Here is a 25,802-nt window from a genome sequence, read left to right on the forward strand (position 1 = left end):
CCTAAGAGACTATTAACTATAGGGAACAAAACTGAGGGTTACTGGAGGGGAGGTGAGTAGGGGAATGAGCTAAATGGGTGATGGACATTAAGGAGGGCACTTGTTTTGATGAGCTCTAAGGGTTATATGTAAGTGATCAATCACTCAATTCTACTCCAAAACCAATACTAAACTATCTGTTAACTAACTTGAATTTAAATAAAAAACAACAACACAAAAACTAGTGTATACCCTAGATTACCCCTATTAGGAACAACAGTTGATTTGCTTTAGCTTGGTTCTCTGTGTTACTATAATTTTGAAATTCCCTTAGCAATCATCTGCTTTTATACCATTTTTTCTTTAATTGAATAATTTTGGAAAATACATAAGATATACTTTAGTTCAAGATCAGAAGTTCTGTTTCCATACAGCAACTTATATATACAGAACTGGGCTTGAGAATCTTAAAATGAGACAATCATGCATATTTGCTTTCTTATATTAAAGTATCAAGGTATAAAATAAAGATGAGAGGAAAGCAACTTATAATCATTATAGCCTTTCCCTTTCCCTTTCCCCTTTTATAGAAGTAACATTTTAAAGTTTACAAAGCCCTTCTTCTTACGTCATCAGGATGAACCTAGGAATAATGTTCCAATAGCATATATGTCAAACCATGATAGAGAGATTAATTGTACATTAAGTGCAAGAGAAGTAGATGGTGCTAAATGCTGCTTAATAAAAGCTCATGATTTCTTGAAGCTTTCTGGTCCACATTGGAGCAGAAGAGAACAGTAATTAAAAAAAAAAGTTAGGTACAGTGATCTGTGGGAGTAGTAATCTGAGAATTTGTGCCTTGAATATTTTTCTTTCTTTGGATACATAAAGTAGCAGAGCATGACTCCATGTGGGTTGGTTCCACTTTGTATTTTGGCTTTTGTATTCCAAAATGGAATAGTTTTCCTTGGCAGACTCAGCAGTAGAGTAAGTCTAGAGTAGGTGGAGTGCATATGTATTTTTTTTTTTTAAAGGAGAATGGGGATTTGCACAATGACCCAGATGTGTGCTCTCTGAACTCCAACTGTCTGTGTTCAAATATGCAATGTGAAGTGAACAGGATTTAAAGAGACCCTTTGGATACCTTGGGGGTATTTCTTGCACAGTGTTTTGGCAGCATGCTCTTCTAGCTGAATTAGATTTATTGCTAAAGCACTAAATCTTCATTATATGTGACAATCTTACTCCCCTGCCGTCCTGGTCCCTTTCCATTCACAGTCTTTTTTTTTTTTTTTTTTTTTTTAATCCCAACATCTTTTCTTCCCCTTCCCTAGCCCCAAGATTCCAAAATATTCCACATTCCATTCTATCGGAGAGTTAAAATTGCATTAAACTTCTGAATGTGTCATTCACAGATGTCAGAAAGTAGAAAGGATGGTAAAAGTTAAAGATGTCTCATCCAATCCATCAATATTTAGCCAAGAGTGCACTGGAGCTTTTAAAAGTGATCTATATGGCTAGATGCCTGACATAACTCTGTGAGAAGCAGTCACAAACATTCTGGCTAAGCATAGTTACAGGTGAGTACTGAAAAAGAATACTCTCAGGTGTGTGGTCCTGAAGCTGTCACTTTTCTATCCAGCAGTGTAGGCCAGGGTAAGGAGTCAGTACACATGTTCAATGGACTTAACCTCCTGTTGAACTACTCTGGAATGTTTAATAACTTAAAGACTAGACCAGATGCACTTTAGCATAATTGGATAAATTTAGAAATATCAAGAAGACTACTTTTAAAAATTCTACCTATATAGGTAATTCCACCCAGGCCCAAATTGCTTATTATCTGGCTTGTTTAAAAGTTGTAATATTGTATATTATTTGCCTGCTTAGCACAATAACAATAGATTTGAGGAATATCAATCATTGCATATGGAGTTAGCAAATATACCTTGCCATACCTCATATAGGTATAACATGAGAGTCATTTGTTCATTCACTCACTCATTTATTCATTTAATAAATATTGAATACCTGATATGTGCCAAATACTGTGAGATGTATAATTGTGAACAAGACCAACAAAATATGCCCCTCTCAGTGAGCTTTCATTAACAGGTAAGAGTCAGAGAAGTAAGCAGGCAATTATAAATGTTGAAGAAAGATGGCATGTAAGATATACTAGTACAAAGGGCTTTAAACTGAGCCTATCTGTGGGGCATGGGGGACAGGAGTAGGGAACAGGAGGATGATGGTTAGACTGAAATCTGAATGATTAGTAGAGTTAGCCATTTGAAACAGGTGGGGTCTGAGTAAAGGCACATAAAAAGGATTAAAGGTGAGAATGGAAATGACTGGTAGGAACTGAAGGTAGTTCTGTTTGTCTGGAGCATTTACAGCAAGGAGAAAAGAGCAAGAGTTGAGATTCTGAAAGAAAACAGGATGCTTGTTGATGTGAACTTGGCCAGGAACTTTCATTGCACATCTACTGTTCATAGACCATATTTATGGAGCTTCCTGATTCCTACAGAATGCACTTCACCCACCAGTGTGCTTTCAAGCATTAAATGCTGCCTTCAGCTGCCACTGTGTTCAGCTTCTACATATATGAAAGTGACAGAAATAGGGAAACAAAGAAACAAGCAATAAGTACCTTTTCCCCCATCCCATTGACAATCTGCATATCTTCTTTTGCAGTTAAGAAAGAGGCAATGCCATTGCTACATCAATGAAAAGATACTTATAAAAGCGAGTAACATAAATGACAAAACTAAGCCAAAAACAAAGCTACCCTGGAAAATGTTAAAATATAGTTTAACCTAAACCTAAAGCAGCTAGAAAAATAAGATTTTTTAAAGAAAATTAGATAGAAGAAATCATTCTGGAACAAGAAGTATCTCATATGCTCTAGACTTCTGTGGAGAGTACTGTGGTTCCTATAGTGAGAAGTAATCCAAGCAGAGGGCAGTCCTTCCACTAACCCATGTTATTGTGGAGTGATCCTACAGATGCAGAATATGATTTATTCATGATGCTAAAATATGACTTTGCATGCTTCTGTGGGCTAAATTCACTTTAAATGAATTTAATAGTGGATTTGGGGACAAGTGCTGCACCAAATCACTCAAGGTCACCTTCCGCTGAAGTCTCATTCCTTTCTGTGATGTCAGTGGCAGTTTTGAGTAAGAATGTGGCCCACTGTCCTAAAGATTACCAGGCTTATTGGAGTCCTTTGAGTCCAATCTTAACCCGAGAACCTCAACACAGCTGAATTTTAGATGGCTGGTGCAATTTCCCAAGAACAAGCTTTCCAGGTGTTAAATATATACACATTGTAATATATACCTTAGAACTTTAATTGACATACCTTTCTGCTAAATTCTTCTTCGTGATTGGTGGTTTGTTGAATCCTTTCTTGGTGTGTTCTTTGAGAACAGATTTGTAACTTTAAGTCTGGCTAATATCCAAATATGATAAACTCATTTAAAAAACCTCCAGATTTTTCCCAGGCATGTTTTCAGTGTAGACGTAATGAATCTTACCAGCAATAATTTCTTGCCTGCTGAAGACTTCTTTCACAAAACACACTGGGTAAAATGGCCATGCGTCTACAAAAGAAAGTAAAGAGCACATCCAACTTCATACAGTTTATAAGATAGGCTTAATGATGCAGTTTTTCTTTACAATTTCTTCCAATACTTTATAAAACATTTGAAATGTCATCTTTGTCATGAACTCTTTTCTGAATTTTGTGGTTCAGATTTGATATAGATTTTATTTCAGTCCCTTACTACTATCGTAAATATCTCCTCACATTTTCTGACATAGATTGTGTTATAGACCCTTCATTATCTGTTTTAAGTACCTTACATTGCATAGGTACCTCTTATGTAATATGACCTAGAGGAAATAATGTAATATACTGAAAAAAATGAAAGGAAGGGCTTTGGAGTTGGACACACCGTGGTTTGATTCCTCTATTTGCAGTTCCTGAGCTATATGGCTATAGGAAACATACTTAATCTTTCTGTTCTTCCGTTGTCTCCCTTCTAAAATAAGAACATTAACACATACTGTGCAAGTTTGCTATAAGGATACAAAAGGAGAGCACATATAAATGCACTTAGAAGACACTAAATAATTGCTACCTTCTTTTTACCCTTGAGTAGAATTTCAACTTTCAATTTGATAAAAGCGTCTTGTGTTTTCTAACATATATGTTTTTCTTGTACACACATTGATTTAGAGGTATAATAACTGTTCCAGTTATTAAAGCCAATTAGTTTAATTTACCTCTAAAAGATATATCTAAAAGAACAGCCCTGCCTTACATGTAATGTACAGTGAGGTGTGTTTAAAAATACTTAATAACCTTTTCCTTTATGCCTGTGGTGATCCCTTGTGTCATGAAATGGAGTGTTGTTAGAAACAGTGAGAAGTTAATGAATCAACAAGAGCCCAGAGGGCTGTTATTTACAGTAACATTACAGAGATGATTTATGCCCATGAGGTTCCTAGGCGACAAGGGAACTGAGATTATAAATTAATGTAGATTTAGATTGTTGCACAGGAGGTGCCGGCGGCCTTTGTTTTCTATTTTGAGGCATAACAAAGGACAAAGGGATGACGTACTAGCCCAGACACCAGCTAAGCTCACGTTACATTTCATGCTTGGGCCCTTCTTCTCATTTCTTTATTGTGTGAGGAACATTTGCTATTTTATTTTCATGTTGTGGTACATGTAGCTTCCTCCTGCAGCCTCATGACTGATTCTAAAAGACTGAGAACCTCCCACTTTATGTCTTTCCAGGTCTAAAGCCACCGGCTGCCATTGCATAAAAGACTCAATAATATGTTCTCATCATGGTGATCATCAGGTGCCTCTGTCAGTTGTCTTTAAAAGTCACCAGAAGCATTTGTGCAGATTACATAAACAGTCAGGGGGACTTCTGAATGGGTTAATGTCAGAATCATTGCAGAGGGTCACTAATCTGATAAAATTCAGTGGGGTTACAGAATGTTTGTATTTCTGAGCTTGTGTATATGAAAATTTCCAATTCACTTGCAATGTCGAGGTTAAGGTTTTGACTCTTCATTTTGTTGTTTGGGTGATTATTTAAGAAATACAAAAAAGATGGAGACAGAGCTGGTAATTCTAACAGTACACTTTAAAATACTTTACCATAAGAGAAATATTATCTTAACATTATAGAGAAACTTAATAATACCCCTAAAGTATTCTGGCTAGTACAAGAAGGACCCAGACAAAAATCCAGGTCTTTTGAGTCTTATTTGAGCGTTCTTTCTATTGTAGAATTGCTCCTCTAGCCATCTGTGATATGAGTATTGTAAAATTTTTTATTTGACAGAGAAATTTATAAATGGATACATGTACATAAATATGTATATATTCTGTGTGCACACATTTAACTATGTAAATATACCACAATATATTATAAGCACTGTTTAACAGTGTACCCCAAAACATACCAGAGCCGAAGAAAATACAACTAATAAGACAGTGGGAGGTTTAAAATATGAGACAGAAAACAGAATATAAAGTATGATGACACAGCTAAGAATAAACATGAAAGAGATATTAACAAATGCAAACGAACTAGAGTCATTTAAGAGAAAAGCATTTCAAATTGGATCACAAAGCAAAACCAGCAAAAACAAGAGATTTATTTAACACAATGTGAGTCAGAAAGATCGAAAATTAAATGACAGAAAAGAACATACCAAACAAATGAAAATAAAATACAGGACACGTATCATTATATCAGACATGGTTAAAATTGGCACACTAACACTGAATGAAACTTAAAGGAATCCTTAATGATGACAGAGTGCACTCTGCAGTGAAAACATGACATCTGTGAATATCTTTTTGCCAAAAACATAGCATCACGATTCTTAAAGCAAAAACAAACTCAAACACATACAAAAATACACAAACATTGATACCTTATTTTTATTCATTCCTCTTTGTCCTTGATGCCTTTATTAGAGAAAGATTTTTAAGGGTACTGAAGCCCTAAATAAAATAAAACAAGGGATAAGATAATTCTGACCTGACAAACTCTGGATTACCTTGGAAACAAACTATATGCCTTTATTACAATGATCATTTAATGGGATTTAATTGTGTGTAGGACATTAAAAATATCTCAATACATGAATAATAGGAGAAATAATACGGACAACATTCTCTGATCACAGTATAATACAAATAGAAATAATTGGAAAGTGACCAAATTGGAAAGTGACAAATGCTTTCACTTATAAATTAAAAACAAACAAAAGCCCTTTTTTGAAAAGATTTTAGTTAGTCATTTGAGAGAGGGGGGTGCACGTGAGAAAGCATGAGCCACCACTGGGGGGGTGAGTGTTACAGATGGCGAGGAAGAAGCAGACTCCCTGTTGAGCAGGGAGCCCAATGTGGGGCTTGATCCCAGGACCCTGGGATCATGACCTGAGCCGAAGGCAGACACTTAATGGACTGAGCCACCCAGGCACTCCAACAAAAACCTTTTTCGAACAAGAGAAAAATTAAAACCAAAATGAAAAATGCCTAGAAAATGATAAGAAAGCACTTATATCAGAACTTATGAAGTATAGCTAAATTTTGGAAAATTCTCAGCTTTTATACTAATAAAAAAATAGTAATAAAAAAAACAAAGTGAGTATCTCAAGGAGGCAGAAAGGAACAATTATCAATAATATTGTAATAACTTGGTATGGTAACAGGTGCATAGAGTTGTTGAATCAATATGTTGTACACCCAAAACTAATACAGCAATGTATCAAATACAATTCAATAATAAAAATGAAAAACAACATCTGAAACAGCATCAGTCATAACGACAGAAACGGCCAATCCCAGGATAGCCAGCAGCTCCTGCAAGCTGAGAAGCAGGCAGCTGAGAATGCGGCAGATGCCCGGTGTCTGAAGCAGGCAATGGAGGTGCAGTGAGAGCAGGAATTCCACAGCAAGCAGTGGGTGAGAAGTTACAATCCCTGAAAAGGAAATGAAGACCTCGTTTAGTCTCTCTAGTGTGGTTCCAGGAAGATGTTCCATTTCTTAGCCTCTCTTTTTGTCTCTGAGTTGGTCTTTCTCTTTAGTGATTTCCCCCTTTTCCCATTTCCCCAAACAACCATCAGATAGATGCTCACTGGTTCCTGAAATCTAAAGTGATGCTGTGTTGTGTTCCCTTGTATGCATGGCCTTTCTTTCTATATCCTCAACACCTTTCCCTTGGTAACAGTGAAAAAGTGTTAATAAAAAAACTATGAGCAAATAAAAAAATTAAAAACAAGAACAAATAATTTTTTTTAATTTTTTTTTTTTTAGAGAGAGTGAGCATACAAATGGGGAGGGGCATGGGAAGAGGGAGAGAGAGACTCTTAAGCACACTCCATGCTCATCGTGAAACCCCACACAGGGCTCAATCTCATGACCCTGAGACCATGACCTGAACTGAAATCAGGAGTTAGAGGCTTAACCGAGAAAATACAAATACAGAAATAAGAATTGAGAAAGGGGAAATAACTATAGCTTGAGAGAAGTATAAAAGGACCACCTGATGTTACTTAACTTTATTCAAATAACTACACAAATCTTGATAAAATGGGAGATTTTCTACAAAAAAAATATATTTCAAAGCAACCCCACCCCAAAAACAAATAGTTCAATTGTCATAAAAGGTAAGAAAGAATTTATGTTGTTTAACTACCCACTCTACCCTAAAATGTTAAGCCAGTGTATGGAGCAGAAAACTCTAATTAATTTGACTGCTCTAGAGCATAGAAAAAGAAAACAGATTTCTGAATTGTTTAATCAATGTAGCATTACTTTTTAAACCAAACTAATAGCTAATAGCACTAAAAATGAATTAAAAATTACTGCATATAAAGTAAATCAATTCTACCATAAAAAAGGAAAAAAAATCTTAATCCAATGGAGAAATGCTAAAAGGGGAATTCTCAGAAACATTCCCAGTTATGCTGGGATAAAACAAATATGCTATCATAACTATTATTTAAGATTGTTCTAGAAGTACTGGCTAACTTAAATAAGAGAATAAGAATACGAGTGTTTAGGTTAGAGTAAAATTATAATTATTATAGACTTGATTGCACTGTATACTTGGAAAACCTGAGGCTCAGCTGAAACCTAGTAGCATTCACCTTTCATATAATAATTAAAATATGTAATAGAGGAAAAGCCCTAAAACCCCACTTAAAACAGCAATGAAAGAGAAAATAATTAGGAATAAAATTAAACGTGTAATTCATGCATGTATGAAACATGTAAGATGTGCATGTTTAGACAGAGGAAACCACATGTTTTAGGAAAATGAAAAAAAAAAAAACTTCATGTGATTATAGGTGCAGGAAATAGCTCTGCAAGGGTCCTAAAAAACCTTATAAAAGTCATTGGCTCTGGGAAGAGATAATCAAATGTTGACATCATTTCGTCTTTTTGAGTGCTTTACCATGTTCATATATTACCTATATAATAAATACATAAATTTTATTTTTGTTTTATGCAAATCATAAGATCCTGCACAGTTATTAAATTTTAACCACAATTTGATTTAAGCTTCCCTTACATCAAAGCAAACAGAAAATTAAAGAAATAGTAACTGAACAAACAACAACAAAATCATGATCATTTACACAATTTATATCATTCAAAAGGAAAGGTATACCAGTTTCTTAAGGAAAGAAAAGCTTACTCTGGCTTATTTTGAAAGAAATTTTACACATTTTTTTTTTTAAAGTCATGATCAATGACATCTACATATTGCTGTGTTTAGAACCCATAACAGTGTGACAGAGAGTACACATGTGTCCACCAAATTCTATCCTGTCTTTCCAAAATATAGAATTATCAATAGGAAGATGCTGCCTACCTAGGAACCACATATCCCAGCACTCCTTGCAATGAGATATGACTGTTCATGTAGTGCCCACCAGTGGAAAGTGAGCATAAGATTATTGGTTTTTGTTTTTTGGCTAAGGCTTTTAAACAGGCTCTCCATCATCGTCTACCTGTTGGATGAACATGATGATGAAGAACTACAGCATGACAGAGCCACAAAATATTCCCAAATCATGGCATGGATGAAAATTGTACACCTATAAGGAGTACCCATTTTGGACTATTAGGTGAAGAAGAAATAAGCTTCTGCTGTGTTTGAGACACTTACAGATGTTTGGATCTGTTTGTTAAAGTACATTAACCTACTCTAATCAAAGAGATTTTCATTTTGTTTTTCTTACAGCAGCCCTCAGTATAGGTCTAGAGTACAACACCAATGTACAATTCAGTAAAAATAGGTCTGTAGGGAGCTATGATAATGTACTTTGGTGTTTATGGCTCTCCAGCAGTGCAGGGTGAACTAAGTAAACCAATTAGACTAGAGAATTATTTCTCTTTGATGTTTCCTTCCATAAATATGTTTTATCTCAATAGAATTTTTGATAAATAGAGGACAAGAAAAAGTTGAATGTTTATTCTCTGACATGGGCTTGCAATCCAGTTACTCTCTACTGTTGATCCATAGAAATGCAATTATTTACGAAAGTGAAGTAAATGATAGAGCTGATAAATTTATTGTGAAAACTGAGGATGCAAACCGGGACTCTTGTGTAAATAGATAGTTAAGACTCTGGGAACAAATGCTGGTCACACAAGTATTATTAGAAGTTCCAGGACTGCCTTTAGGCATAAATAAATAAGTAGATAGATAGATCGATCAATCGATCATCCTCTACAGTATATGAATAAATAAACTGTAAATTCTCAAAGGTTAGCAACTTAAAACATAGCTGAGTTGACTTCCAGTTGCACATGTTTCAAAGCAAAAGCCAAGATATGTCACCCATTGCCATTTAAAATCTGAAAAATGTACTCACACCACATTTGGTTTGGTTAAATCACAGCCCACCAATATGACTTGGTTGCTCTCAGTGTCCTAATGAGTTGACTTGCTGTATGGTAATATCAGAAGGAGAAAATGATAGTATGCTGAATTTGTTTTGTTTTATCCCACTGGAGTGGCATAAAACATAGTCATTATGTTTTTTTAGAATAAGTATTTGATAAGTCTGATATTTCAAGACTTGGGGGGATGAGGTATATGACATCTATTATTTCTACCAATTATTATTTTTCATAACCATCAGTTCTAGTCTCATGATCTTATTCTTTTCCTATAATTTTCTTTTTAATTGATCTTATTTGTTATTTGTTATTTATCTCTTTAATGATCTTAATTTTATAAATTTATAATAGGTTTTTTTGAGATTGTTCTGTTTTCTCCCCATTTTATCTACATGTGTTAACATCCTGAAATTTCAGGCCCCCTTTCTTAGGGTTATTTAGTTCTAATTAGCTTGAAATTTTAGTTTTGACTTTAATCTGGTAAGGTTGTTTCTCTCTCCTTCCCCCTCTCTCTGTCTGTTCCTCTCTCTGTGTTTATCCATTTCTTGCTTACAGTTTCCTCCTCTGAGTCCCTCCTCCATCCTGGGACTTCTACTCCAGCACCATTTCTTGTATCACTCTAGCTGTTGTTATCAGAGACTAGCTACTAGTGCCACTGGACAGAAACCAGAAGCCGCCTGGGAGGGGAGTGGGGAGCTGGGACCATGGAAGGAATGGGTCTGGCAAGACCATGAACCGCTAGAGAGACATAGTCACTGCCAGATGCCAGTGAGGCAGAGATAGGAGGCCAGATACCCTAACTTTTCCTTTTTTCCTATTCTCCAGTTTCTTGTTATTGCTTCTTATTGGCCAACCTAGCCAAAGCCAGCTGTCAAGAGAGCTTGGGAAATGTGGCTACCTGCAATATAGACAAAAGAAAGGCAGGGGATAGATTTGAGCACAAACAAATGACCACCATACCTAACCTATCCACACTTACTTGTAAAAACACACATGCCCACTAGTCTCTGGTGGTTTCTCTTCCACTTCAGGTCCACAGAGATCTCTGTCTGAATTTTCTTTAATTTGGTTCTATTATTTAATTGTTTTCCCTGAAATTGCTTTTTTGTAACTGCTGTGTTTGGAGTGGGCTGGGAATGGGGGAATCTGACCTCAAAGCATGAAATCACAACATGGGCTTGACCAGAGATATCATATTCTCTCTTTAGCCCTGGTGTTTCACTTTATTTTTATTTTTTTAGGCAGGATTGCTGAGCAAAAAGTCCATAGGCTTTTAGTACAGTCAGATCTGGATCTGGGTTTCGGCTTCACATTAATTGCGTGATTATTTTTGGACAGGCTACTTAACACGCTTCCTTATCTATAAGATGGGGATGATAAGATTGGTTTAATAATTAAATATAAGAAAATATCCAAATTGCCATATTGTGCGTAGGTATTCAGTGGGTTCCTCAAACACGGTTATCATTATTATCATCATAATTATGCTCTACCTCATTCCTAGTTAAACGAAAGTGCTATTAGCCTTGCTACGTGTTTTCTGATATATAACTTTCACCTTGTTTTATCAGGAGACATTGTTAGTAGAACTTAACAATAGAATGAGCTATAGCCAGTCATGTATCAAACATAGTGTATTTGTTGTTTGTTTTCAATATAATGGGTGTGTTTAGAAATTAGCAGGGTGTCTATACCTGCCATGGTTTTATCAACTGAATTTATATATCTCACAACATGTTGGTAATTATACCCCAGAGAAAGTTTGAAGAGAAAAACAAGGTTTATTGAAACTACATTTCAATGCAGACAAATTCCCGAAACCAAAATTTTGCATCTCAGTGTATAACATTTCACAACTATATGGATCTTCACTGTGAAAATAAAATGTTAATATTTGAATCTTTTAAAGGCCTTTTGCAGATGTTTGGCTAATGCATTTACGTTTTATAGCCTTTGAGCACCAAAACTTGGTGAGGAAAATTTTTCTTATCCCACAAATTGTAACTAGTGCTGATATATACAATCTAAAGGAAAGCATAGTTCTTATACACTTCTCCCTTCCATCTCATTTTGAACCCTCATCAAAAAGTTTCAGCCTCTTTTTGTGACTTCTAACAAAGAATGGCTCAGTTGACATTTTGACCTCTGTTGCTCAACTGTTCTCCTTCAGAGGGTGTCTTCTTTAATGGGGTGGTTTTACATAAAAAGGATTTGACTATATTCAATATTAAAACAAACATCAATTAACATATTTGTTGGGTTTTTATGCTGCCAAATCCTTGGTTATACTGTTTCCCTTCCCAAGCTTGTTTTGGCATTGTCAAAACTATGTCTGAGCTACCCAGACTCTTTCCTAACTTCAGGACTCAAGTGCTTGGTTCCAATATCAGGAGGCAATGAATCATTAAGAGTCTGTCAGACTTCATAGGGCCACATAAGTGGTGTGGAAGTTAGAAAGCTGTTTCATTGCCCGATATCTATCCTGTCTCATTTGATTCATATATTCAATTTGATTACAATCAACTTATACCGTTTTCTACATTGCTAATGGAAGTATTCAATACAAAGGCTGAAATGAGACTATGTGGTAACTGTCTTTCTACTGTTTCCAACACGAGAGGTCCTTTATTACTAAATGTTCTAGAGGGCTGAAATATTTAACAGTGCAAATATAAATAATTTTAATGGTTGCGAATATATTCCTGGGCAATGAGAAATTCAGTTTGTCCTTGTCAAAATAAAGACAAAAGAACAAAACATCATTGGTTGGAATCTTTGAATTAGTGGAAATCATTCATCAGAGATTAATTGGAAAGGGAGCTAATTAGAAAATGGCTTAACTGCATCAGTTTTGCATTGATCTGACTGTAATAAATGTCTTTTTGTGTAGCTATAAGAATGGTGGCAGTTGTCTTACGGTCAAAATATCCACAGGGAGTTCGTTGAAAGTAGTATAAAGGGACATCATAGAGACAGAAACAAAAGAAAATGATTGATGATGTGTTGAGGGCTTCGTTCTGTGAGAACAATCTAAAAGTTTTAGTATCATTTTCAGCACCATTTTAAAATGTTTTTTCATATAAAGTAGAACTAAGTATAGCACAGTTTAACTTTATGATCCCTATAATATTTGGCTTATTGTTTGAAATGAAATGAGAGTTTTAGTTGCTACATCAAAATCCACATAAATACTTATTATCAAGAAATATTCTCAGTGGGCCGCCTGGTTGGCTCAGTGGGTTAAGCCTCTGCCTTCAGCTCAGGTCATGATCTCAGGGTCCTGGGATTGAGGCCCGCATCGGGCTCTCTGCTCAGCGGTGAGCCTGCTTCCCTCTCTGCCTACTTATGATCTTTGTCAAGTAAATAAATAAAATCTTTAAAAAAAAAATATTCTCAGAATACTGAGAAATTGACCCATTTGAGAAATGGTGGATGTTAAAACATATCAACTTCAGAAAAAGCCACATTATTTCAAAACACAAATTCCATATTATATTATCAGTCACAAAGAATAGCTGAAAATCTAGTATTCAGCTATAGTAACAACATCGGAGAACTATAGAATATACTTCACATTCAGTATACCAGAAAAACAAAAAAAAAATCATATGAAAATATAAAAAAAAAAAACAGAGGCCCTATTTTTCTCTAATCTTAAGAAATATCTTATGTTTAAATGTCTTATTAATAACCACAAGATACTGTGCATATTGTAGGTGCCAAGCTACATTATGTCATTATCTGATGTAACCAGTTTAGGGAGAAACTGATGGAAAAAATACAAAGAAAAATAACCCATGGACAAATTGCAGGCTTCTAAATGATGTCCTGTACATTAGGAAATTACATAAGTGATAAGTGTGATTATTAGGTGGCCCGACAAAGTAGTGTTCTATAGAATAAATATACACCCTCATCTAGTACTTTTTGATCATTTCTGAAATTAAGGGAATCACCCAATTCTTTTAAATTCAATGACGGGCAAAAATACCCAATTAAGAAACAAGAAAGAAGAGGAAAAGCAAGTCCCACTGTATATTAGTGCTTGCTACACAAGGCTATTGTGGAAATGTGAGGGAAAGGTCTTTCGTAATTGCTTTTATTTTGACTGAGCTCAAAAGACCCAGTTGTGAGAACTTGCTCTAAAGTCAGCTTGTTGATGGATAGGCATCCTCTCCCAAGGTAATAGGGAAGCTATTTTACCAGCTTCTTATATTTTTGGAAAACTCCATGCTTGTTGTAATTTGATCCTAACTGCAACCTATATCTTACCTACATTCATTAACGCCAAACCACAGAAATGCCTGGAAGGGCCAGGATACTTGCAACTTGTGCTATGCATTTGTGGTATTTTGGCTGCTTCACTATAAAAATATTATGCCACAAAAAATACATTCTGATTCCATGTAGCAACTCAACCCACAAACATGAAGCTGAATGTTGGTTTTATTATCCTTAACTAATTTGTATTTCCTTGAGAGGAGAAAGCAATGGTAAATTCATGGATTTGTGTAACTGTGCTTAGGGAAAAAAAGCGACTTCAATATCAAGTCTCAACATTTTGTTCCCTTTTCTATAATACCAATGCTTTATTCCTATCATATCTTAATCATCTAAAATAATTTTAAGCAGTTGTATTTTGTTTTATCAACTACTTAAGATGTTTCTAAGTAATGGTGGCAACTCTTCCCTATATTATATAAAACAGTAAAAATTTCCAAAACCGTTAGAAATGCTGACTACCTTTCACCAGAGAAAGGAGAAAAAAATACTTCTTTGACTTACAGATGCAGGTATTCTTTCGTTTACTCATTTAGCACATTTTTGTGGTTACAGATTTGAGAACAAACAACTTACATTGGAAACTGAGGGATGAAAGATAAAAAAAGCCTTGATCCATGGGCCAAGAAAAGCCCGTGGAGGGAGACAGACATTGATGCAAATGCACTTACAATAAGGGGAGTGAGTGCTTTAAAATAGTATAAAATTATGTCTGTCCTCTTGAAGTCAGATGTTGTTATATTAAACTACAGATTTTGAGCTATTGAGTTATCTTTCCATTATACTATCTAGTATATACTATACTATCTTTCCACTATACTATACTATTCCACTATACCATCCACTATACTATCTATGCAAATATCTTTGCATATTCTCCACATCATCCTCACTGTCAATATTTCACTATCAATACCTCCAGTAACTATCAGAGAATGTCTAATTACGTGTAAAACAAGCCCTTTAGAGTAAGAAATCATACCTGTCCCAGTGTTGACTTTATTATTCTGGCAAAAGGAAAAATGCTTTTTTCCGACATCTCTTCTCTGCCCTGTGTTGTGAACTGACTCCATTATCATGATAAAGACTGAATTAAATAAAATCTTTAGCAGCCAAATGATCTAAAGGAGGCTCAACAACCTTATGTCCTTGTTGCTAATCATCATTGATAGATGTTACTTATGGACCCTGTTTCTCCTTTAGAACTCTATAGGAAACCTACCAGGCTCTCAAAATGCACTGGAACTTTGCCCTCATTTAGGAACTCTCTTCATGTGATGTTTTAGACATGGTTATTAATATAAATAAATATATATGTTTATTCATTCAAATTACATTTTGTGAAATAATTAAATAATTTTCCCTTAATTATAAAATTTAGGCTTATATTCCACATCTTTCCTTGCATCCTCTGAAGGAATATGTTGATGAATCTGGTAGCTGGGGGTTTTCCAATGGTGGTGTGTTTATGAAATAGGTGAGAAACATGCCTGAGTGTGAGATACTTAAATGTTGCTTCCATGTCTAATTCTTCTTGTACCTATCACTAGGAGATAAATCCTGTGGAGAAGCAATTAAGAAAGATATATTTCTGAATCAATTTTCATGGAAGAAATAAGAATATTAATGTTCAGATGTTCAGATTTATTATAGTATACAGCAGATGATCAGAGGGTGACCTTGGATGGTTACTAAATTTTCCTACATCCAGGTTTCTTTATTCTATTACTGGGATTACAAATAGCCTGATTTTATGTTCAATAAATCTCTCAAACTAGTGATAAGTTCTATGTAAATATCATTATAATATTTTGCAAGTCCTGTGTTCAAATATATGAATTTAAATCTCCTTTAGAAGATCCTCTGTGTGCCCAATATTTCTACAGCTGGGGTTAAATACCAACTCAGTCCAATCCTTTAATGCTTTTGTTTTTTCAATGATTAATAACATTTTTCTACTACAACTCTTTCTCTCACTTTACAAGTTGTACAAAGAACTTAAAAGGAATTCAAATTTGAAAAATCTCCTCTACACACATCCAGTGAAGAGGATTTCCAGTTTCCAGTCCAGCATGTAAGGGGCACAGAAGTTGCCACTCAGCCTAACTGAAAAACCAATGACGCAGAGCTGTCCAAGAAATGAGATCACAGGGCAAATTGCTGCTTCCAAAACTGAAGAGGCAGATGGAGGACACAGAGACTATCAATTTGCCAGAGCAAAACCTCCCCAGGAACACGTGCCAGGATAGGAAAAATTAAAATGCAATTGACAAATTGCTGGAGGTTGTGTGAATGAGTCTGAGAGTTAAAAAATCAGGAGTACCCAGTCATCAGAGAGCTCCCACGCTTTTGTAAATTTTACCTCCAGGAGCAACACCAGATCCCCACAGTGACCGTCAGAGAAAAATCCGCTCGTGCTTCCAGCAGGAAAAGGGGGAGAAGAACCATGTTTGAAATATGCCATGGCATTGTGCTCTTCTTAACAAGACAATCCCTCTGGAAAAACTATTTTACCACAGCCTAATCTGCGGGGTTTTGTCAGAGCCTGACCTATCTGGGGGAAGAAAAATACCCAACTCTAGTCAGCAATAGTCTTCTACATGGGAGAAGGAAAATACCCAATTCAGCTCCCTCCAATCTTCCATGTTGGGAAAGGGATACACACAACTACAGCTCCCTCCGGCTATCCTGTCCTACCTAAATAGAGAAAAGAAAAATGAGAAGCACAGGTGAAGTTCAAAGTCCAGGAGCATAGGCTCACCAAAAGACTGAGACCTAGTCATAGAACAATTGAATACCTCTCCTCCACATCTTAACACTTCCACAATAAAAAACAGTTTAGCATGTTTTGAAGGCACACACTGGTAAGAAGACCCTGTGCCAGGGAATGAGGATGGGATGAAACAGGGTCTGGTATATCCAGCCTTTTAAGGTCAGGATAAATAATTCGGATTTTATTCTAATTTTTATTGGAAGACTCAAGCAATTTTTAGCAGGGAGATAATTTGATCTGATTTGTCTTTTAAGGAAGAGACGCTGACTGCTGTGTAGAGAACAGAATGAAGTGGAAAATGAGTAAGGCCAGAGACATCATCTAAGAGTCCATGGCAGTAGTCAAGGAGGTAGGGCTGTGAACTTGGACAGCAATAATAGAAGTAGAGAGAAGCTCTTCAATTTAGAAGATACTTAAATTGACAGATGATGAAATGTGCTAAAGAATTAGATGTGAGAGATGATGGAAAGAGAGGAATCAATGATAGCTAGTAGTTATTTGGACTGAGTAACTGTGAAAATGTATTTTTTTTTTTACTTAGAAGGGGATTATAGAAGAAGAAGTAGATTTGGGGGGTCAGGAGCAGATCAGAATTCTGTATTGGACCTTTTAAGTTTGAGGTGCTTTTTAAACAACAGTGGATAAAGGAATCACTAATACTTTCTACACACAAAACATTTTTAAGTGCTTTCAATATACTAGCTCATTTAATCTTCACAACAACTTTGCAATAAGAGTACTCTTATCATCATTGTCTGTATTTTAAGATTTAATACTTTAACAAGATTTAATACTTAACTAACTGACCATAATAATTGGAAGAGGTCTGGTTTGGGGAGTCTGTGTTCTTAAACACTATACTATGTTAGATGGGTATGCCAACCAGTCATTAAGGAAAGGCAAAGGCTATTCTTCTTATTAAAAAACAATACACTAACACATATGACAATTTTATAGATAGAACAGATCCTTTAAAGAATGCCAAATTACCAGGGTATGTGGGTGGCTCAATCAGTTGAGCACCTGCTTTCAGCTCACATGATCTCAGGGTCCTAGGATCAAGCCCTGCATCGGGCTCCACACTGGAGTCACTTCTTCCTCTTCCTCTGTCCCTCCCCCTGCTTGTTTTCTCTCTCTCTCTCTCTCTCAAATAAAAAATATAATCTTAAAAAAAAAGAATATAAAATTACCACACTGATGAACAAGAAATTGAGTTATCTCTAAAATTATTATCTCAACTTGATTTCCTAAAGACTTTTCTCCAAAACCTGTAACGGAATAAATGTTTCTAGTATTACATGAGCTTGAAAAAATAGAAAAGTGAAATATGTTACTATCCCTTTCACATTAAGGAATATATTTTGCTTTAGTACCAAAAGTCAAAGAGGTCAAAAATTATATAATTCAACTTTCTCTATGAATATTTTAATGAAAACTATAAGATTTTAAAACAGAATATATAACATTGGAATAATTATCTGCTGTGACCTTGTGGTCTAAAAAACAAGCTTGTATAACATAGGAAAACTGTTAGCAAAATCCCATGCATTAGCAGGAAAATTTAAAAAAAAATGTTATTAGGTAATAATCATTAAAAAGTTAAAATGATCACATATTTGTGTATGATTTTATATAAATAAAGAATTTCCTCAGCATTTAAAACCAGGGAGACAGAAGTCTGTATCAGTGGGAAATATAGATGGTTCAATCTAATAGAAATAGAGTTCAAGATGATGGAGTTCTCATATACTATGCTAGAGTTTGAATTTTACTCTGGGAGGTAAAGCAGAGCCAGTGATGGGCCTATTATAAGTGGGGAAGCCTAGGAAAAGAACAAATAGTGAGTAGTCAAAACAAACAGGTAACAACTCATGGGACTGGAACAGACTTGCTTACTCAGGAAGGGGAAGGGTATTTATCCCAAAGAATGGTTAGTACAACAGATTACACTAAAGTCAACAATCTTCTAGAGATTAAGATCCAGGCTATTAAAAAAGCCTAAGGTAAGTAAATAACTTTGTATTTTACTCCGATTAAATTAAAAGCCTTATATCTATTTTAGATTGGCTAAAAGAATTAATGAAGTGGGGTGCCAGAAGGCAGAAAGGGTATTTAAGAAGACACAAATTCACTCTTCCCGATACCTCAATACTTTGATATATTTCCTTTTATAAACAAAAAATGATAAACTTTTTTAAAATTAAAAAAAAACACAACTAAACTAAATAGATATGGCAAATCAGAATGCATACTGGACGGAGAGCCAACTATTGATTAGCTAAGCAAATTTCCATATTGCTGCCAGGTTCCTGGAGGTAGGTAGTTCATTTAATCCTCATTGACCATGAAAAGAAGTCCACGTTATTTGGTATTATATAAATGTGAAACATAGACTGGAGTCCTTTGGAATGGAAATAATTTTTTCTGATACCCAAACTGGGATTCCATTTCTTGTTCCCCAATTTCATTCTCCTTCAAGGGAGATAGCAAGATGATACAGTGGTTCTTGCCTTTCCTCTTCTGCCTTCACCAGGCACATGCGCACGCGCACACGCACGCACACACACACACACACACACACACACAAATACATCACACCAGCAAAATATTAATAGAATTATGAGTATTCAAACTCTGTATTTTCCACATAAAGTAAGAAAATTTGGAAATCTTTCTTTAAATTTAGCATAATTATGTCTTTAACTCAGTGATAAAGATTTCCTAATACCATCTGTTCTGGAGTAGTATAGTGATCTCTCAACTTTTCCTTCCTCCATTGGTTTATTTATTTTACTTTTTAAGGATTTATTTATTTATTTGAGAGAGAGAGAGTGGGGGAAGGTGCAAAGGGAGAGAAAGAGAAGCAGATTCCTCACTGAACGTGGAGCTCAGCAAAGGGCCTCAACCTCACCACCCAGGATCATGACCTGAACGATATCAAGAGTGGGATGCTTAACCAACTAAGCCACCCAGGCATCCCCTCCATTGGTTTGTTTCTAATTTAAACCACTCTTCCCTCAGAAAAGGAGATGAATATATGTGTTTAAGAAAGGTCATAAATGAATTTGGAGAAATGTACATAGATTTTTGTGTTCTTTATTTTTTTTTACAAGATTTTATTTATTTATTTGAGAGAGAGCAAAGGCAATAACAGAAGGAGAGGATCACAGAGGCAGAGGGAGAAGTAGACTTGCTGCTGAGGGGAGAGCCTGATTTGGGGCTCAATCCCAGGACCCTGAGATCATGATCTGAGCAAAAGGCAGATGCTTAACCAACTGAGCCACCCAGGCTATCCTTTTGTGTTCCTTATAATCATTGGTTAAAGTTGCCTAAATTAAAGATGTGACTGGACGAACCAGGCTCCTGCCTACCTCTCTCTCATTCCTTTATCTGAGGAGTTGGATCAGGGAAATAAATTCTATACCAGGAACTACTGCTTATAGAGACACATAGTGAGATAGGGGGGAGGGGGATGCCTGACTATTAAATTGACTTTGAATTTCAAATATTTTAATCTCAATTCCAAATGTTTATATAACTAATGAAATATGTAGTTTTGTCATTTGTCATGGAAATCTAATAGAGCTGTTTTCTTTTGATTCACTAAGATTTAGGATTATTGCGTAGAAATAAGAGATGGAAACTAAAACTTTGTGCATAATAATATAAAGCACTATAGTTATTGTTTACAAAGTTTTCTGTATAGATTTTACTATATTTGCCCCCCCAAAATGCTTCTCTCTTTAAGTGTAGATTTAGACTGCCATATTTTTAAAATTATTGTTTATCCTTGGGAGGGATAAATGTGTGTATGTGTGTTTATTCTGGTATCCATGGGAGACCTTGTGCCATAGGAAAAATTCAAGAATATATTATTCAAGAACCTTTGGATTGTGACAGGAAATCAACTCAAATTGGCTTAGGTTAAAACAAAAATCTTGGTTTCCATACTGAAAATTCCAGCACTACCAACTTTAATCATGTCTGGATCCAAGAGTCTCAAATGCCATCATTAGAGCCAATCTATCTTTATATCTCTGCCCTGCTTTCCCCTTGATTGGCCTTATTTTTATGATTTTATGTGCCTGATGGAAGCTCAGACTTACTTCATCCTCTCTGTTAGCACTCTTAGAAAAAACTCCCAAAACCAAAATATCATTCTGAGTTGCTGCAGAAAAATTCCTAGGATTACTTTGATTAGAGCAAAAGGGGATTAATCAATCACCATGGCCTGACCACAATACCAATTGTCCAGATCTGGGTCATGAGCTCACCTCTGATTCCAGGGGTTGGGCTAGCCCCACCTAAACCACATGGAATGAAAGTGGGTGGAGGTTGATCCCCAAGGAAAGTCAAGACACTATTAAAAGATTAAGGAGAGTGATACTAGGTATGCAGAAACAACACTGGTCCACCCAACAGCCTGTGCTGGTTTCGCTTCATACGCTTCATACTGGCTGCAAGGGCTGAATGGTAACCAGACTGAAGGAGTCACCATACACTATTTTCTGTGGCCCCTCCTCCCTGCAAATGCAGCTCCCACTTATTATTGTCATGGTCTTACTTTGTACTCCCTATTTTAGGATTTGGAAAATGCCCTGTGGGATGATTATTACAGCCCTAGAATGCCCAGATTAAGAAAAAGCCATCGGTAAAACCAATCCACATAGGTATCGGGCAATTTTTTTGAGAGAGAGAGAGAACTAGAGAGTTTTACTTGGAACAGTCCCCAAAACTGCAGCAAAATCCTTAACAGCCATAAACTTTGTGGTGAGGTATTAATGGAAGGAAAGTGACAGATGGAAAGTGTGGCCCAAGTGTACCACCAAGGAAGACCCAAGTTTCAGGTGGTAAACGGCAGTGAACAGAGCAGTGACCAAAGTCGATGCAGAAAGCAGAGCCAAGAGGAGCGCGTGATAAAGACAACAGCTGCCAAGCGGATGACTCAGGAGTTGACAGGGGACAAACCCTCTTGTTCTTTTATTTTCCAAATAAACTGGAAGGTGACCCTTAGATGCAGGAGGATGACATTTCAGTTACACAATCATAAAAGCCCAAAAATTAGAAGCAACAGCAAAAGGTACAATGTGTTACTATTTTCAGATGGGAAAATGGGGTGGGATGACTATTTCACAGTGACTATTTTAAGCTGTGAAGGCATAGTACAATATTGCAAAGTGATCTGGCATTTTAATAGGCCACAATCAAATGTTCATTAAAAATTGGAAGCTTGGGTTTCCTTGCATGAAAATTGTCTTCATCTGCTCTTCAGATGTAACTTTCTTATCCTTGCCACCTTCATTCAATATTGTACTCCTCAGTTTTCTAGACTGTACTGGTCAAAACTAGATTGGGGCATGGGGGCAATTCAAGAACTTGGTGGAAATGTATAAAAAATTGTGGCTTTTTGTACCCAAACATTATAAAAAATTATGAACGTAATCATGAAATAGTCACTTGCATTCAGCAATGCACAATGTCCTTTGTGTGTGTGATAGGTGAAGAGCTTAGGAAATCAATTAAACATATCCTTGACCCTTTGGGAGTTTCTAAGACCCTAATGCAGATTTAATATGTTAAAAGAACATGCATTGCAAATGTGTACTAATGAGAATAAGTGATAGAGAACAAACATAATGAAATTTTTGATGTTACTTTGCAATATTTGAATTTTAAGACAATGGCCTCAGTGAGTGTCTGGTCTTTGTCGGAAGTTAAAGAGCTTATAGGTAATAGGATTATGGACCTACTTTCATCTGTGAGAACTCCTGGGGTAAATGAAGAGCCAATATCTTCTTACCCTCTGGGCTTCTTCCACTGGAGTATCTGTACTGACCATAGGCTCTCCACTGAACTTTGGATCTGGCTGTGAGCAAGTAAGACCAAATCAAACTTCCAGAGAAATTGTCGACAATTTCCAGCCGTCATTAATGTTCAGTGCTCCCTTGGATTTTAGCCACGTTCTTACCTTTAATCACTGGACACCCTTAGGATAATGCACCACACCTGGGACGGGGGATAATTTACCGCTTGCAGATGGGTTAGTACTGCAGTTCACTTAGACAGAGTTTTGCATTTATTCTGGGTCCCAGAGGCCTTTCTTTTATAGTGCAGTTATATCCACTAAAATTATAACTTCCAAAATTCTGTTCTATTTTATTGCTCTTGCAAAGTATTTATGACCTCTACTGCTTAAGTGGACATTTTTAGAGATTTACTGCTGAAAGCTTTCAGGAGAACTGCACAAAATTGGTGCTGCTGGTGCTGAACTATTAGACTGAGATTCTGTAAGAACTTTTTATATGATGCCAATGGAAAGTATATTCAGGTTTAGTTTCTGGTACCTTAAGAGCAAATCATATTGAAATTAAAATATGGGAAGTTTATTTTGTGGTGCATCACCATCCAGTAGATTTAATATGCACCTCATATTGTACAAATTAAGGTGTTAATTTTTTTCTCTTTTTTTTCATACGATTTCGGGTAGCCAGATATTGAGCTATTTCCTAATATGTTAGGAAACTGGTTAGTTAATTAAGACTTTTTATGTTTTTATGCTTATATTCAAGAGAGACCTCTTTTGGCAACTCCGTGTTCACTTTTCATATCAGTTTCCTTTTCTGCTAAGGTACTCAGTGTTCTCATATAGCCTGGCAGGCAGAATTTCCAGGAAGTATTACTGGGGAGAGTCCCAGGAAAACATGGGCAAAGAATTCTCTGGGTTGAATTGCCCTTTTCTGCCAGATTGAGGGATTTTGCACAATCTAGACTAGAACACATACGAGAAAGGAGTATTTGTTTCAACCATACCTAAAGGCCTGAGCTAAGAAGAGGATTGGCTAGAGAAAAGCAGAGCCCTTGCCACATTTTTGTCACCAGAGAAGAAACAACTGGTCTTGTCTCCTTAGATTCTCAGCATCTCCTGGTCCCTTCATCCTTGTTATGACACTTCCATAGGCATAAAAGCCAGTATTGTACCCTTGTCCTGAATATACAGATATGTGAAGAAATAAGAATATTAAAAGGGCATGCTTGTTCTTTAGGACTTCTGGGGACTACAGGCTGTGAACACTAACATATACAACATGCATACACACACACACACACACACACACACACACACACACACACACAGGGCTGGCTATCTATACCAATGCACCATACGTGGATATTTTCAACAAAGCAACTACAGAAATTCCATCTGACAATAATTTCTAAGTAATGCTGTATGTTTTACTGATACTATTGGCTGTGACATGATAAAATTTAATAACAGACCCAGTCCAGCTGAGTCACTTGCGGACACTACTAGCCACTCAACTGTCCCAGCTTTAAGACTGAAAATGGCCCTTCCAGATGCTCAGGTCACTCAGGGCCATTTTTCTAAGAGTTGCATGGATTCACTGCCTTCCGCAGAACCAGAAACAGAAACTTCCAAGCATCACTCATTTAGTCATATTAGGGAGGCTGGCCCGGGACGGGGGTGGGGGGGAGGCGGGGGAGGAGAAGATGAAAGAGACATATTAAACCTATTTGGGCACATGGTTTCTCAACTACCCCACCTCTTCCTCTAAATGTCTGCCTCCACCCATACTCCCTCTACTGCAGCCACAGTGAATAACTATTTCTTGAACACATGCTTCTGCCTGCCTCATGCTCTAGAAAACATGATTTATTTCAGGCTGGGGAGTACCTAGCTTTCCTTAGGGACTTACTGAAGTGCTAAATCCTCTGTGAAAATGTCCCTGCCTTCCCAGCAGAACTCATCACTCCTTCTGTGAGCCCCTAGTACTTATATTTGTTAACTCAGGGCTCTATTGTAATGTTTCTGGGCCTTTTTCAGTTTTTTTCCACCAGATTACAAACTCTTCGAGGTCAAGAATTATGCCTTTTTTCATCTTGATAACCACTTCTCTATTTTCCTGGTCCCAATGTCTAATACAATGAAGGCTTAGCCCAGGGAAGGTGTTACAAACAATGTATTGAGTGAACTGATGACTGAAAAATGACTAAGGAACCAGAATAAGGGAAGGATAACACATACTCTCCAGCATCCAGCCATAAATCTGAAATTGCTTAGTCTAAGAATGCTTGGAGCCTGGTTGATCAGAAGTACCCAAAAGATGCCAGGGCTGGTAAGTCCTTTTCTTTTTCTTATTATTCTTTTCCTTTTTTAAACTTTAGCATTAAGTAATGCTGCCTTAATTCTAAGCCTATTTTTCCTATATTCTCTATTCTTTTTCATCTCAGGTCTCTGGAATTTTCCTTCTGTCTTAGCATGTTTAAATTTGCAGACAATCTGTGGAAGGAATTCAAAAGACTCAAAAGTTCAGGGATCCTAAGAATCTGCTATCTTGAGCCCTCCTGTCTTCAAATACTTGATCCTGCAACACTGAGCCCAGAGTATACACTCAATGAATCTCTTTGGAGAAAAGAGGATGGACAGAACTCAAATGGTGCCCAAGGAGAGGCAGTCATGGATCATGGAGATGACCAAAAGAGGTCACTTTTATTTTCAAGTAAGTTACCAAACCACTGTGACTTAACCTCCCCCCACCTTTTTTAAAAATTATGTGACTAAATAAATTAAAAAAAAAAAGAATGTAAAAGTAACAAATGAGAAATAAATATATTTCAATTTCAAGCTGATAATTTTGGGGTGTTTACTATGATGCTGCCACTATATTCTGGGTATTTTATGTATATTATATGAATAAGCTCTTACCACAATACAATGAAGAGATTTAGCCATTTCTCCATTTTGCAATGAGGGAATTGAGGTAGACAGAAAGGTTAAGTAAGTTGCTTGAGCTCATGCTA

At 36.3% G+C, this 25,802-nt stretch overlaps 1 long non-coding RNA gene across 1 annotated transcript in view; it reads left to right on the top strand.

Annotated features, from left to right (window-relative positions):
* The window catches only part of LOC116588484, a 36,725-nt gene extending 11,185 nt beyond the window's left edge, over nucleotides 1-25,540 (top strand). Inside the window, exons 2-3 of the long non-coding RNA XR_004284963.1 lie at nucleotides 24,826-25,117; nucleotides 25,233-25,540. This is a non-coding gene — a long non-coding RNA (uncharacterized LOC116588484). The remainder of the gene's footprint in view (nucleotides 1-24,825; nucleotides 25,118-25,232) is intronic.
* The last annotated feature ends 262 nt before the right edge of the window (nucleotides 25,541-25,802 follow it).

Source organism: Mustela erminea, chromosome 4 (assembly GCF_009829155.1).
Source record: "Mustela erminea isolate mMusErm1 chromosome 4, mMusErm1.Pri, whole genome shotgun sequence".
NCBI classification, from domain to species: Eukaryota; Metazoa; Chordata; class Mammalia; order Carnivora; family Mustelidae; genus Mustela; species Mustela erminea.